Raw genomic sequence first — 16,224 nt, 5'->3', positions numbered from 1 at the left:
CTGAATTTTCAAAGCCATTTACATGCATGAAACCAAGTTTTTTGCATGTAAGTGGATGTTAAAAATCAGCCTGGGGCTTAGTGCAAGCAAAAGCATGCGACTAATCCGATTTCATGTGAACTTTTAAGCAAACTGGGGAAAGTCATTCTGAGAGGCTTAGATGTAACTTTTGAGCATATGCTTTGATTTTAAAAACTTTGCACATAAATTAATCTGCACAATTTATGCCTTCTGAAGAGCAGGTGTAACTTTGTGCAACTTATTCTGTGTGCCTACCATGTCAATTAGCTGCGAATTTTCAAAGTGAACTTTTATGCATACATTTGCTATGAAAGTTTGGGAGAAAATCTGTATGTGAAAAAAATGTATAGACTTTACCTGACTGCACAGTTTAAAAATTACCCTCTATAGAAATAAGGCACTCTCTGTCATGTCTCCCCTCCTCCTGCTCTCCTCAAATGCCAATTCACATGACTTATGGGGCAAATTGCCATCTCTATCTGTCTCATGCTTGTCCCAAGGGGGAGGGACTACGTCCTTAATACACTTTCCCAAACCCTATTGGAGGGAAGGATAAATCCCCAAGGCCCAAGATGTCAGGTATGCTGTTATCTTTCAAGTGCCAATAAATATTCTGGACACTGTACTTGTGTTCTAACATAAAACTTTTCTGAAGTATTTGTTCAAATGCATAATGTGGCACTTTGTACAGTTCTGAGTGATAATATCCATAATGAAGAGTAGTAAATTAGTGATTCTCTGTTCCCTTGATCTCTCCTTTATGGTAATTTCTGCTCCCTTTTTTGGAATTTGAAAATGACCCTGGGTAAATTGGAATCTCATAAGGAATCCCTTCAATACTTGGGATCCACTACCTGATTTTTACTCTGCAATCCATTCCTTTCATCCTCTGTTATATCTTGTAGGTACCTCCTTTGCTGCTCCTGGTGGACAAGTACCAGAGTGGTGGCTTTTCTCTTCTCGCCACTCAGGTTGGGCACTGGAGAGATATCTACTTCTTTCCAAAGTCTGTCAGGTTGGCTATCAAGGCTCTCAGACTCAGAAATATGAGGTTGACTGAAAAGTTCCAAAAATGTCAGAACCACCTTTCAACCACAAAAAACAATTTCTTTCTTCTACAATACTGCCAGTGACTTTCTTGCAAGACAGAAGGCCCTAGAGGATCCAAATCTTTCATCCATATATTAGGCAACCTTTGTCCTTTCTCTGTGGAAAGGAAGGGTGGACAAAACTTTCTTCCAAACAAAATCATATCATATAGAAACTAACTAGCCATGGAATGTGAACTAGAAGCAAAACTCTCACCCAATACCTAGACTTCTTACCAAGGATTTGGGCCTACAAAACCAAAGTATGAGGATCAATAGATAAAAGTTCCTGCTTTCTCAAAATCCAACTTCAAAAACCATACAGACACTAGTGGTCACCTTCTAAAATGAATGTAAGAATAAACCTCCCATGGGGGTTCTTGTGGGAAAGACAATGCATTTTTTAAATTCTACACTGTACAGCGTGATCTTGCTACTAGACCATTTTCCTCAGCAGGGATCTCCAAGTAGTCCTACACAACTACAGTACCTTGTTTATGAGTTGTGAAAACATACTCATATGCAATCCTGTTATACCACAACTCTATCGCCTCTGTATCTTTTTTTAATAAACTATGATCGTAGATTTCTCTCTTTATTTAATTTAAAAATATTTATACGCTGTGTAATCTGATGTTTTTACCTAAGGATCATTAGACCCATCTAGTCTGCCCAATTTCCTTTCTGGTGTAATTCCAAGAACCTCAGTTGATCTCTGGCCTTCCTCTCACTTCTTTGCACAAAGGATCCACTATTTATCCCATGCTTTCTTGAATTCCTTTGCTGTTTTCACCTCCAAGACCTTCCCTGGTAGGCCATTAAATACATCCACCACTGCTTCCATGAAGAAACATTTCCTGATATTGCTCCTGAGGCCACTCCTCTGGAGTTTCATTCTCTAATATACTGTTCTATAGCATTCTTTCATCTGGAAAAAGGTTTGCTTCCTAAGCCTGAACTTTATGGACTTCTCTATCATATTGCCCATATTTCCTCTACTTTAGGGTACAGATATTTATGTCCTGAAATGTCATCTCACCTCACTTTTAGTGTTGAACCTGCACCATTTTGGCAGCCTCTCCCAGGAGTGCCTCCAGCCTATGTCCTTTAGGAGGTATGACCAGATCTCACCAACAATTTGTAAAGAAGGACTATACATTTTTTTTTCGCCTGGTTATGTCTCTTCTTATGCACCATAGCATCGCCCTGGTTCAGGCTATCACATTATTTTGCTACCTTGAAATCAGACACAATCAGCCTGAGGTCTCTCTCCCCTGCTTTCCTTATCTAACCCCCTACTGTGTGCTGCTCCCTTGAATTTATGCACCCAATTCATGATTCTGACTTTTTTTTTTTTTTTAGTATAAACATTTTTATTGAACTGAAACATTTGGATAAACAGAAAGAATCAGAGACATTGTTTCTTATACATCCCCGATCGCCAGAATCGAATCCTGCGCCCCAGACCACCTCTCCCATCCAGAAAGTACCTCCTTTTCCCTCCCACCTCCCCAATTGTATCCTCTAGCAACAGTAATACATAAAGTCCAGTAAATAGTCCACGAGTAGAAAGTTTATGAGGCACCAAGCACTAATCAGTCATTGAGTATCAGGCTACATGCATGGTGTGGTAATGCCTGAAGATAACCATTCCAGATTTGATTAAATCGACGGCGTTGCTGCGGACAGGTCTTTGAAGGCAAGTTGTCCATTTGTATCATGCGATGTAGATGAATATGCCACATCCAAAAAGAAGGGGAGTCAGAGTCCCTCCAGGTAAGTAGGGTAACCTTTTTCCCTACAGCAAAGGCCTTTTTTAAAAACCAGCAGGGGCCTTGACTCCGAAAAGCGGCCGGGGAATGTAATCAAATAAGATCATATATGGGGAGATTGGAAGATTGACCTCCAATAGTCGCCGCAAATATCCCACAATCTTCCCCCAGAACATTTGAATGCCCGGACAAGCTCAAAAGGCATGGGAAAGGGTCCCTGTGGATAAATGACATTGCAAACAAGTCGTGGTGGTCGCCAATTTAGCATGAAAGGCAATTTGCAGTGTGACATATACTCTCTGGAGGAATTTAAATTGCATTTCCCTATAATACATGCTGCTAGTAACTTTAGTCAAATTTTTCATGCAGGCAGCAAAAACCACTACAGGCACCTGAAACACTCCATCTCGATTCCAGCACTCTACTGAAATTTGGTAAGAATCAGTTGCTAGACCCTTAAGCAATCCCCGGTAATAGCTAGACAAGGATGGCGCACGCGAACTTCCAAGCATGAAGAAACCTTCAAGGGCCTGAAAGTGGGAAGGTAGCTTAGCAGAAGATGGGATAGAGGTGAGATAATGACAAATTTGTAGATAACCAAATAAGTGACCACCTGGTAACCCATAGATACCCCGAAGCTCCTCAAAAGAGAGCATCTTACCCGTGGCATCTAACACATGACCTAATAGGGTAAGTCCTTTCACTTGCCAGTCTCGGAATACTAGGGATTGAGAGCCTGGTGAGAAATCAGGATTACCCAGTATGGGTGACAAGAACGCGCAAAATGTGGGAATTCCAAGCTGCTTAGTCAGGAATTGCAACGCGTGTCTAATTGGCACTATCAACAGGTCTTGGAGCACTGCGCCAGAGAGAACCTGTCAGGGTCACATGAGCACAAAGTGTAAGTCCAGCGGGGCTACCAAAGTATGTTCTGCCAAGAGAGCCACAAAAGTGGAGTCCCCAGAAACCCAGTCCCGGACCACATGCAGATTAGTTGCGATATTATAACGCAGCAAGTCCGGCGCACTCATCCCACCAAAGCTCCATTTCAATTTGAGCCACTGTAATGGGATTTGAGCCTTCTTGCCCTTCCACAGAAAACTGCGCATCAGTTTATCAAGGGTCCCCAGGTCACTGCTGGTAAGAGAAAGCGGGAAGTTGACGCAGTATGGATTCCATAAAAAGTTGACGCAGTACGGATTCCGTAAAACTCTGAACACTGAATCCCTCCTTCTATCACTCACAGACTCCATCCTCCTGAACCTAAAAAATAGTCAATCCTACCTACTGGTTCTGTTAGATCTATCCGCAGCATTTGATATGGTAAAACAAACAATTCTTTTAGAACGACTAGCAAACATAGGCATCAAGGGTCCTGCTCTTAGCTGGTTTAAGTCCTTCTTAGACAACAGGTTCTTCAAAGTGAGGATAAACAACAAAGACTCTCCACCTGTCCTTTCTGACCTAGGAGTCCCCCAAGGATCTTCCCTCTCTCCAACTCTCTTCAATATATACCTTCTCCCGCTCTGTCAGTTACTCACCAATCTCAAGCTAACTCACTACCTATACGCGGATGATGTTCAAATTCTCATCCTAATCACAGAGTCCCTTCATAAAACCCTGGCGCATTGGAATGAGTGTCTGCAATCTATCAAGGAGCTACTCTCCAGTCTCAACCTAGTTCTCAACTCCAATAAAACAGAGATGCTCATCATATCGCAGGACGACACCACTATCCATCTCAACCCGCCTAGCTCCCCTCAACCTGCATCCCCTAACATCAACCTTTCATCCGCTGTCAAGGACCTAGGAACTTGGCTAGACAACCAACTAAACCTAAAAAAATTTATAAATAACACCACAAAGGAATGCTTCCAGCAATTGCAAGTCTTCAGAAACCTCAAACCACTCCTTCATTTCAACGATTTCCGCCTTGTGCTACAATCTATCATTCTATCCAAAATTGACTATTGTAACTCCCTCCTGCTTGGTCTCCCAACTAATTCCATCAAACCACTACAGATGGTACAGAATGCCGCTGTGAGAATCCTCACCAACTCCAAAAAAAGAGACCACATCACCCCCATCCTACGTTCCCCTTCACTGGCTACCAGTCAAATTCAGGATACTTTTCAAAGTTCTCACACTAATTCACAAAGCGACGCACAACCTCGCTCCACTCTCCTTAAGCATCCAACTGAGACCTCACACGTCAGCCAGACCCATCAGATCTGCATACAAAGGCACATTGTATGCCCCGCCAGCAAAAACCTCAAGAAGAAAGCGAGCTCTATCTACAGCAGGCCCACTCCAATGGAACGCTCTCCCTCCAGACCTTCGAATGGAACCATGCCACCGGACTTTCAAAAAAAAAAAACTTAAGACTTGGCTCTTCACCCAAGCTTTCCCAGACACCTAAACTTTGCCTCTGTCTGTTTTGAACAGTCATGCCCCTCCCCTTTCTTCCCCCCCATTTGTATGTCCGCGAGGACTATCCCTTCAGCTTCCACGAAGCATTGCTACCGCACCTACCTATGTCCCCTGTTGCCTTCCAATTGTTTTTCCTCCCTCGTCATTTCCTCGATGCGATCCCCCAGACTGGTCTCTCAGTTGTTCTTTGTACTTCACACCCATTTCTAACGCCTGCCCCCTGCTTTATTTCCATGCACTCCAGATATTAATTTTTTCTAGTTCTAATATTTCCCCCTAGCAGTTGCACCAATTATACCCGTGGCACCAGTTGTGCCAGCTCTCTGTTTTCCTCTATTATTTATTCGGCATGCAACCTAAGCTTTTTTACTGTTACTTGTTTTTCTATTGTTCTATGTATGGCTTACGAGCAAAGTTAATGTTTACTGTAAACCGAGGCGATCTGTATTTCATACAGGAACCGCGGTATATAAAATCTAATAAATAATAATAATAAATAAGTTCTGCAGCACATAAAGCCACTTAGGCAAAATGATTAATTTAAATAAATTAATGCACCCCCCAATAGAGGGAGTTCTTGCCATTGAGACAATTTGTCCCTCGTCAGGTTGAGTAAGCTGGAGATATTGAGAGAATAAATGGCCTTCAAATCTAGAGAAGATGAACCCCCAGGTATTTAATGGAATTTGCTGCTCATTGTAGAGGAAACCGCCCACTCAAACGCTCGCAAAGAGCAGACGGGTAGGTCAAGGCCTCTGATTTGTCCCAATTTACTCTCAGACCGGAGAATGTACAAAAAGCTTGAAACAATTCCAGGAGGGCTGTCAAGGAACATTGTGGGGAGGGGAGAAAAACTAAAATATCATCTGCAAAAGCCGAATATTTGAAGATCTCCTTCTTCGTCCGGGAGTAAAACTGCACACCCCGAATATTTTAGGAAGCCTGAATCGCCAAGAGCAGAGGTTCTATGGTAATCAAAAATAACAGAGGAGTTAATGGACATCCTTGACGAGGACCTCGTAGCACTTGAAAGGTGCTACGAGGCACCTCCCCCTTTCATCCCATTTACTGAAAGCGAGGCAACTGGGTCATGATAGAGTAGCTGAATAGCTTGAAAAAAAACCAAACCATTAAACCCCATTGAGTCAAGCAGCTGGAACATAAAGCTCCACTCTACCCGATCAAAAGCCTTTTCGGCGTCCAGACTCACCACAAGAAATGGGATGTCCGAACGCCGACACAGCACCATCGCCGCTGCAACCCGCTGTATATTAGTGAGAGCGTAACACTGTTTGACAAAGACCAATTGTCCCGGCTGAATTAAAGTAGGCAAGATGCTCCCCAATCGATCCACCAAGAATTTTGCTAAAAGTCTGTGGTCTACATTTAGCAAAGAGATAGGGCGGTACGCAGCCGGCTGCAGCGGATCCTTCCCAGGCTTTGGAATTAGAGTCACATGGGTCATATTACCGTGAAGGGGGAAGGAGCCCTTGTCTATCAAATTTTGAAACACCAATGGGAGGAGATTCATAACAGGGTCCACTAAGCATTTGTAAAACTCAGAACTGAAATCATCGGGCCCGGGAGCCTTTAACTTTTTGGCATTATGAATAGCTACCCGAACCTCCTCAGCCTTAATGGGTTCATTCAACCAGCGCTGCTGTGCCACAGTAATGGAGAGAAGATTAAAATGGGCAGAAAACGCATCCCAATTCTCCGAGTTCCACCCCTAAGAACATAAGAACATAAGAAAATGCCATAATGGGTCAGACCAAGGGTCCATCAAGCCCAGCATCCTGTTTCCAACAGTGGCCAATCCAGTCCATAGGAACCTGGGAAGTACCCAAAAACTAAGTCTATTGCATGTTACCATTGCTAATGGCAGTGGCTATTCTCTAAGTGAACTTAATAGCAGGTAATGGACTTCTCCTCCAAGAACTTATCCAATCCTTTTTTAAACACAGCTATCCTAACTGCACTAACCACATACTCTGGCAACAAATTCCAGAGTTTAATTGTGTGTTGAGTAAAAAAGAACTTTCTCTGATTAGTTTTAAATGTGCCCCATGCTAACTTCATGGAGTGCCCCCTAGTCTTTCTACTATCCGAAAGAGTAAATAACCGATTCACATCTACCCGTTTCTAGACCTCTCGTGATTTTAAAAATCTCTATCATATCCCCCCCTCAGCCGTCTCTTCTCCAAGCTGAAAAGTCCTAACCTCTTTAGTCTTTCCTCATAGGGGAGCTGTTCCATTCCCCTTATCATTTTGGTAGCCCTTCTCTGTACCTTCTCCATCGCAATTATAGCTTTTTTGAGATGCGGCGACCAGAATTGTACACAGTATTCAAGGTGCGGTCTCACCATGGAGCGATACAGAGGCATTATGATATTTTCCGTTTTATTCACCATTCCCTTTCTAATAATTCCCAACATTCTGTTTGATTTTTTGACTGCCGCAGCACACTGAACCGACAATTTCAATGTGTTATCCACTATGACGCCTAGATCTCTTTCTTGGGTTGTAGCACCTAATATGGAACCCAACATTGTGTAATTATAGCATGGGTTATTTTTCCTTATATGCATCACCTTGCACTTATCCACATTAAATGTCATCTGCCATTTGGATGCCCAATTTTCCAGTCTCACAAGGTCTTCCTGAAATTTATCAAAATCTGCTTGTGATTTAATTACTCTGAACAATTTTGTGTCATCTGCAAATTTGATTATCTCACATGTCGTATTTCTTTCCAGATCATTTATAAATATATTGAAAAGTAAGGGTCCGAATACAGATCCATGAGGCACTCCACTGTCCACTCCCTTCCACTGAGAAAATTGTCCATTTAATCCTACTCTCTGTTTCCTGTCTTTTAGCCAGTTTGTAATCCACGAAAGGACATCGCCACCTATCCCATGACTTTTTACTTTTCCTAGAAGCCTCTCCTGAGGAACTTTGTCAAACGCCTTCTGAAAATCCAAATATACCACATCTACCGGTTCACCTTTATCCACATGTTTATTAACTCCTTCAAAAAGGTGAAGCAGATTTGTGAGGCAAGACTTGCCCTGGGTAAAGCCATGCTGACCTTGTTCCATTAAACCATGTCTTTCTATATGTTCTGTGATTTTAATGTTTAGAACACTTTCCACTATTTTTCCTGGCACTGAAGTCAGGCTAACCAGTCTGTAGTTTCCCCGATCACCCCTGGAGCCCTTCTTAAATATTGGGGTTACATTTGCTATCCTCCAGTCTTCAGGTACAATGGATGATTTTAATGATAGGTTACACATTTTTACTAATAGGTCTGAAATTTCATTTTTTAGTTCCTTCAGAACTCTGGGGTGTACACCATCTGGTCCAGGTGATTTACTACTCTTCAGTTTGTCAATCAGGTCTACCACATCTTCTAGGTTCACCGTGATTTGATTCATTCCATCTGAATCATTATCCATGAAAACCTTCTCCATTACGGGTACCTCCCCAACATCCTCTTCAGTAATCACCGAAGCAAAGAAATCATTTAATCTTTCTGCGATGGCCTTCTCTTCTCTAATTGCCCCTTTAACCCCTCAATCATCTAACGGTCCAACTGACTCCCTCATAGGCTTTCTGCTTCGGATATATTTTTAAAAGTTTTTACTGTGAATTTTTGCCTCTACAGCCAACTTCTTTTCAAATTTTCTCTTAGCCTATCTTATCAATGTCTTACATTTAACTTGCCAACACTTATGCATTATCTTATTTTCTTCTGTTGGATCCTTCTTCCAATCTTTGAATGAAGATCTTTTGGCTAAAATAGCTTCTTTCATCTCCCCTTTTAACCATGCCGGTAATTGTTTTGCTTTTCTTTCCACCTTTCCTAATGTGTGGAATACATCTGGACTGTGCTTTTAGGATGGTATTTTTTAAGAATGACCACGCCTCTTGCACACTTTTTACCTTTGTAGCTGCTCCTTTCAGTTTTTTTCAAACTAATTTTCTCATTTTATCAAAGTTTCCTTTCGAAAGTTTAATATTAGAGCCGTGGATTTGCTTACAGTCACCCTTCCAGTTATTAATTCAAATTTGATCATATTATGATCACTATTGCCAAGCGGCCCCACCACCGTTACTTCTCTCACCAAATCCTGTGCTCCACTGAGAATTAGATCTAAATTTGCTACCTCTTTTGTCGGTTCCTGAACCAATTGCTCCATAAAGCTGTCATTTATTCCATCCAGGAACTTTAACTCTCTGGCATGTCCCGATGATACAGTTACCCAGTCAATATTGGGATAATTGAAATTTCCCATTATTACCGCACTACCAATTTGGTAAACTTCCCTAATTTTTCATAGCATTTCACTGTCTGTCTCATCGTCTTGACCAGGTGGACGGTAGTATACTCCTATCACTATAGTCCTCCCCAACACACAAGGGATTTCTACCCATAAAGATTTGATTGTGCCTTTAGTCTCATGCAGGATGTTTATCCTATTGGACTCTATGCCATCCCGGACATAAATTGCCACACCGCCTCTGTCATTGCGATATAATTTGTACCCCGGTATAGCACTGTTCCATTGGTTATCCTCCTTTCACCATATCTCTGAGATGCCAATTAAGTCTATGTCATCATTCACTGCTATACATTCTAATTCTCCCATCTTACTACTTAGACTTCTGGCATTAGCATACAAACATTTCAAAGTTTGTTTTTTGTTTGTATTTTCATTCTTTTTAATTGATAGGGATAAGTTAGAATTTTTTAGCTCAGGTGAGTTTTTAGTCACTGGCACTTGGACTACTTTTCTCATTATTGGAACCTCACTGTCGGGATGCCCTAATTCTAATGCATCATTAGTATCCTTTGAAGACACCTCCCTCCGAACCATGCGCTGCTGAGCGACTGTCTGCTTTCCCATTTGTTCTAGTTTAAAAGCTGCTCTATCTCCTTTTTGAAGGTTAGCACCAGCAGTCTGGTTCCACCCTGGTTAATGTGGAGCCTATCTCTTCGGAAGAGACTCCCCCTTCCCCAAAAGGTTCCCCAGTTCCTTACAAAACTGAATCCCTCTTCTTTGCACCATCGTCTCATCCACACATTGAGACTCTGGAGCTCTGCCTGCTTCTGGGGACCTGCGTGTGGAACAGGGAGAATTTCAGAGAATGCTACCCTAGAGGTTCTGGATTTAAGCTTTCTACCTAAGAGCCTAAATTTGGCTTCCAGAACCTCCCTCCCACATTTTCCTACGTCGATGGTGCCCACATGTACCACGACAGCCGGCTCCTTCCCAGCACTGTCTAATATCCTATCTAGGTGACGCGTAAGGTCCTCCACCTTCGCACCAAGTAGGCATGTAACCAGGCGATCCTCACGCCCACCAGCCACTCAGCTGTTTACATTCCTAATAATCGAATCATCAACTATGACGGCCGACCTAATCCTTCCCTCCTGGGCAGTAGGCCTTGGAGACACATCCTTGGTGCGAAAGGACAATGCACCACCTGGAGAGCAGGTCCTTATTACAGGATCCTTTCCTGCTGCACCTGGTTGATGTTCTCTGATTATGAGACTTTCTTGCTCCAAGGCAGCACCAGGGCTGCCAGTCTGAAGTTGGGACTTGGCTACTATGTCCCTGAAGGTCTCATCTATATACCTCTGTCTACCTCAGCTCCTCCATGTCTGCCACTCTAGCCTCCAGAGACTGGACTCGTTCTCTGAGAGACAGGAGCTCTTTGCATCACATGCACATGTACAGTTTCTCACCGGTGGGTAAAAAATCATACATGTGACACTCGATGCAAAAGACTGGGAAGTCCCCCTCTTGCTGCTGGACTGCTGCCTTCATCTCAAATTTACATCTTCTTCCTCTTTTTGGCTGCCAGTGGCATGAGATCCACTGGCGGCCATTGCATCCTTTTCCTCTCTTCAGCCACTAGCGGGATGAGGTCCACTGTAAGCCTCTGCTTCTTCTTTTCAGCAGCCTGTTGATTTGTGGGGTAGGCGGCAGCAGAAGTTGGACTTATCCGGACATTATCTACTGCTGCCAAAGGGTTGATCTTGCGGTAAGAGTTGCAAGATCGGCCCCACAGCAGCAGGAGATGATGTTTGGATAAATGCAATTCCTGCTGTCCAGGATGGGGTATAGGGAGATGTGATGCCACTGATCAGATCAATCAGGCGTTTGAGTTATCCCTGCCTGATCTGATTCCTGCATTGGTGGCGATGGTGAGGTAAATTTTATGTGCTGCGGTTAGTATAGCTGTGTTTAAAAAAGGATTGGATAAGTTCTTGGAGGAGAAGTCCATTACCTGCTATTAATTAAGTTGACTTAGAAAATAGCCACTACTATTACTAGCAACAGTAACATGGAATAGACAATTTTTGGGTACTTGCTAGGTTCTTATGGCCTGGATTAGCCACTGTTGGAAATAGGATGCTGGGCTTGATGGACCCTTGGTCTGACCCAGTATGGCATGTTCTTATGTTGCTGCGAAAAAGGTTGTGCTGGCAGCTTAGAGCAGTGGTTTTCAACCTTTTTTCTGTTGGGACACACCTGACAGATGATTCTCACATGCATGTCATCCATCATGGGACTTAATGTATTTATTTTATTTTAGATTTTTATATTTCACTTTTCGGCACTTCAAAGCAGATTATATTCAGGTACTGAAAGTATTTCCCTATCCCCGGAGGGCTTACAATCTAAGACCTAGATTTATCAAAAAGCAATAAATATCACATGCGATATTAAAAGGGGTGTGATTTATGGTAATAGCCTATTTTTTTTAAATAATTATTTCTTTATTAAATTTATAGCATGCCCAAGACATTACAGGGAGTGTATAAAGTCAAGAATTGAAAAGGATACATTAGCACAGTAATCACATTATTACTTACTGCACTACCTGAGTTACAATGCAAACTGGAGGAAAACAAAATTACAAAGGAGCAAATCTATAATTTCTAAGAAATAAAGTTAGGAAAGAGGTAGTTGCGGAGTATTTAAACAACAGCTAATATATCGGTCCCTTCCCTAGGTTGGGATAAAGAATTCAAAAATACTTCTAATCAAGAAGGTTCCATGAAAACATATCTAGCATTATCATTTTTAAAACACATTTGCTAGGAAATCTAACAACAATCTATGCTCCTAATTACCGGGCTCTAGGACACATTGCAAGAAATTTTTTTCAACGGTGTTGTATAATCCTAGCAATATCTGGGTATATCCATATTTTTTGCCCCAAAATCATCACATTCCTATTACGAAGGAACAATCTTAATATATTATCTCTATCTGCTGGTAGAGTAAAATTAACCATTAAAGTTCCTCTTTTTTCCACTTGATCTTCTAAAGATGTTTCCAGAAATTCTGATAGATTCATTAATGAGGGTACACAGTCTCAGCAGGTTCCACTAGAGTATTAATATTCAAATTCTCACCCACTTGAGCAGTTTCAGGCTGAAAGTAAATCTTAGATATAATTGGTAAATTTTCAGTCAAAAGACGTAATATCTCTAAAAGTATTTCTTGAATTGTTCCCTTGGTGAAATCATTTTACACTTAGGAAAATTAACCACTCTTAAATTCAGGTATATCTAATGTTGTTTTCCAGGTTTTCCACTTTCTTTTCCCAATATAGAGTCCCCTTGAATTGGGCCCGATTGAATAGTTTGTATCTGGGTGATTTTTTAATTAATTTCTTCAATTTTAGCAGAGTGAGCTAACACCACTGGATTCAAAGAACTGAATTGAACCTGTGAATCTTTCATCACAGTAGTTTAGGAAATAATAGCATTTTCCAGCAGCGATATAGCATTCCACAATGGAGGAGAACAAAATGGCGCCAAGAAGATAGGACGCGATGTGTCAGAGCTCCTGAGTCGTTGGTGAAAGATTATTTCCACAAATCTAAAAATGCCTCAAACTAAGAGAAAGGGGAAGGTAAGGGACGGAGCCTCGACCCCCCTTAAACCCACCATGACACAAATAATGATTAAAGAATTCTGCACCACTTCGGAGATTGCTTAAGGAGGAGCAAGTTCTGACGCTGCTCGGCGAGACATCCTTGAGCCCTGGAGCACTGGCGACTCCTTCCCCACCAGCCTATGCCGGCACATCTGAGGTGGCCATAAACCCAGGATGGAAGGCGTTTATGGAGGAAATAGCCCACGAGGCAGTCCCACCTGTGAATACGGCAGGGCAAGTTCAAAGTGGAGATTCTATGACCGCTTTGGAGAAGCAAAACATCGGAACAGTGGGTGGTGCTTACGGTTCGCTGTTATTTTCAACTACCCAAGGAAGGAGAAATAAGGAAACTTCCCAGGGATTGGAAGAAGCACAGCCTGACTCTGTGGTAAATATGTCTGCTAAAGCTTTTCTGGTTAAACCTTTAGTAATAGCTTATTTATCACAATGTGCATTATCTTAGGAGAGAGAGAGTCCATCAAGCTAGGTTGAGAGAACAATGTACAAATCTCATCTTTGTGTGAGCTTCCTCACTCCAAAGGACATCAAATCTTCACAAGAGTGTACTGTTCTATTCGTACATCTCACTCTGAATAAAAAAGTGGCCCCTAACCCTTACACTACTACCTAAACCTCACCTCGAGTTACTAGGTGGGCCTCCTATAGTAGCATAAATAGTTGCCTACTATGGTGCCACCCACAGAGGCTCTCTCTCTCTCTCCCTCCTCCTCTCTTCCCACATCTCCAGCCCTTCCCCAGCCTAAAAATGCCAAAAATGTAATTTGGGGGAAAAAAAAAAAAAAAAAAAATCGCAATTTGCGTTATGGGCATATCGCCTGACCGCACAGTTTAACGCTAATGAAAAAGGTGTAGTTATTTTCGGCGTTAAAACTGTGCGATATTGTGCATTTACAAAACTCCCACCCCTGACTGAATCCTTCCCCTTTTAAAATTAGCATTGCACCATGCGTTATGGTGCTTTTCGCATGTGTTACGGCATTTTTCGCATGCGAAAACACCATAACACGATATGATAAATGACCCTGTAAGTTTGTACCTGAGGCAATGGAGGGTAAAGTGACTTGACCCTGGTCTCCCTGGTTTGTGTCCCGCTGCTCTAAGCACTAGGCTACTCCTCCACTCCAAACTGCAAACCCTTAACTGCCAAACACTTTGCAAAACAAAGTAAAAACAAAAACTAGTATCTTGCCATACCATTCCGTACCATACCAGCACTATCTCAGAACTTACACAGCAGCAGCCTTATCTATAAGGCAGAAATGCAAATATTATACCATGCCCTAGAACACTAATACACTACCTACACTAGGGTTAACAGAACAAGTCGCACTACTACAAAGCCCTACAGAAAAATTACATGCAAGCAGAAATACCGCACCTCAGTTACACATGCAGATCACAGACAGACCCTTTACCTAATACAGAATAAGGGACTACAAATTAGAAACAGAAGCATGCAGACAAAAAGAAAATGGAAAGCCCGAAGAACAAAATACAAATATGTAATACACACTTCCAAAGATAACATCTGCCAATCACAAAAAATTCCGATCTTCTCGGGCCGCCGTGAGATGGAATCTGTGGTGGCCCTGCCACAGATGCTGCTCCTCTTTTGTATGTGGGCTGATGCTCCACTCCATCCTGCCTGCGTGGCTCCGGCAATGTTTTTGTTCTGGGGCCACATGGGCAAGAAGGAGAAAGAGCACCTGGAGGTTTACAAATATCTTGTTTTCTTCAGGACGTGGTAGGATGAGCTCCATCATGGCCCTACTGATCTTCCTACGCGAGTGTGACAAAAGTTGTGTGCAGCCGCACACACGCTCAGTTCAGAGGAAACAGTGGATGGCACCAACCTCCTGGCGGTCACCTGGGGTGGCCTGCCCCTTGCCCCCCCCCCCCTTAGTATGTCAGTGCTAAAATGAGAGAGCATTTTGTTTGCATATTTTATTTAATGCAGCCTTTTTCATTTTCATATCTTTCTAAAATAAAATGTACAGATTCATCATGGACATGTCCATAACTCAAGAACCTAGTCTTTATGGTTTATGCTATATTCATACTTATCATATTTTAGCATGATGCATGCATGGGGTTTTGATATAGATTAGTGGGTTAACTCTACCAGCAGATGGAGGAGCTGAAGACACGGTTATATAGCTCTGCCCCAACATCAGCCTATCAGTATTCTCTGAAAAAAACAAACTGTGGACAAATTAAAAATACTTGAACATGGTTATTAACAATCAACTACTCTTGCTTCCAACTGAACACTGAGCTCAGCCAAAAGAATTAACAGTCACTAAGCGGTTAAGCCACTTACCAGTCTTCAAATGAAAAACAGGAACACCACTCTGCAATGTCTGCAACTAGAGGGCAAACCAAAGACAAAAATCGGCAGCCAAAGGCAGGTCAAGGATTGGTCAACCTTCCTTACAGCAGTGGTTCTCAACCTTTTTTCTATCAGGACAAACCTGAGAGATGATGCTCACATGCGTGACACATTGAATACATAACCATCATGGGACTTAATATAAGCATATGCTCTGCCTCCATAGGAGTCCCCCACTGCCTAACAATGCATGCAGAGCAGAGCTAAGACATTTCCCTGTACAACTCACCATACAAAAAAAGATATTCTGATTTTGGTGTCATCTTAATAACACCATCACAAACTGCCTCTATTACCAGGTGCATTGTAAAATAAAACAAACAAACCCTACTCTGTACATGTGTATCTAACCTGCCATACCTCCAAGAAATGAACCAGCAATAGCCCTACCCATGAAAAGGCAGCAGTTCACTACTAGTGCAATATAATTTTGAGAAAATACAACAAATAAGACTTATACAAACCTCTAGTTAAGAACCTCCCTCTCAGTCACATACACACAGAACACAAACCTGCCTTCACCATATATAGAATAAAAGACCACA

At 42.2% G+C, this 16,224-nt stretch overlaps 1 protein-coding gene across 1 annotated transcript in view; it reads right to left on the bottom strand.

The window, feature by feature from the left end:
- Positions 1–16,224, bottom strand: part of ADAM23 (ADAM metallopeptidase domain 23) — a 600,522-nt gene that overhangs the window by 154,791 nt on the left and 429,507 nt on the right.

This window comes from Rhinatrema bivittatum, chromosome 6 (genome assembly GCF_901001135.1).
Source record: "Rhinatrema bivittatum chromosome 6, aRhiBiv1.1, whole genome shotgun sequence".
NCBI lineage: Eukaryota > Metazoa > Chordata > Amphibia > Gymnophiona > Rhinatrematidae > Rhinatrema > Rhinatrema bivittatum.
This window is presented reverse-complemented; position numbering and strand designations above follow the sequence as displayed.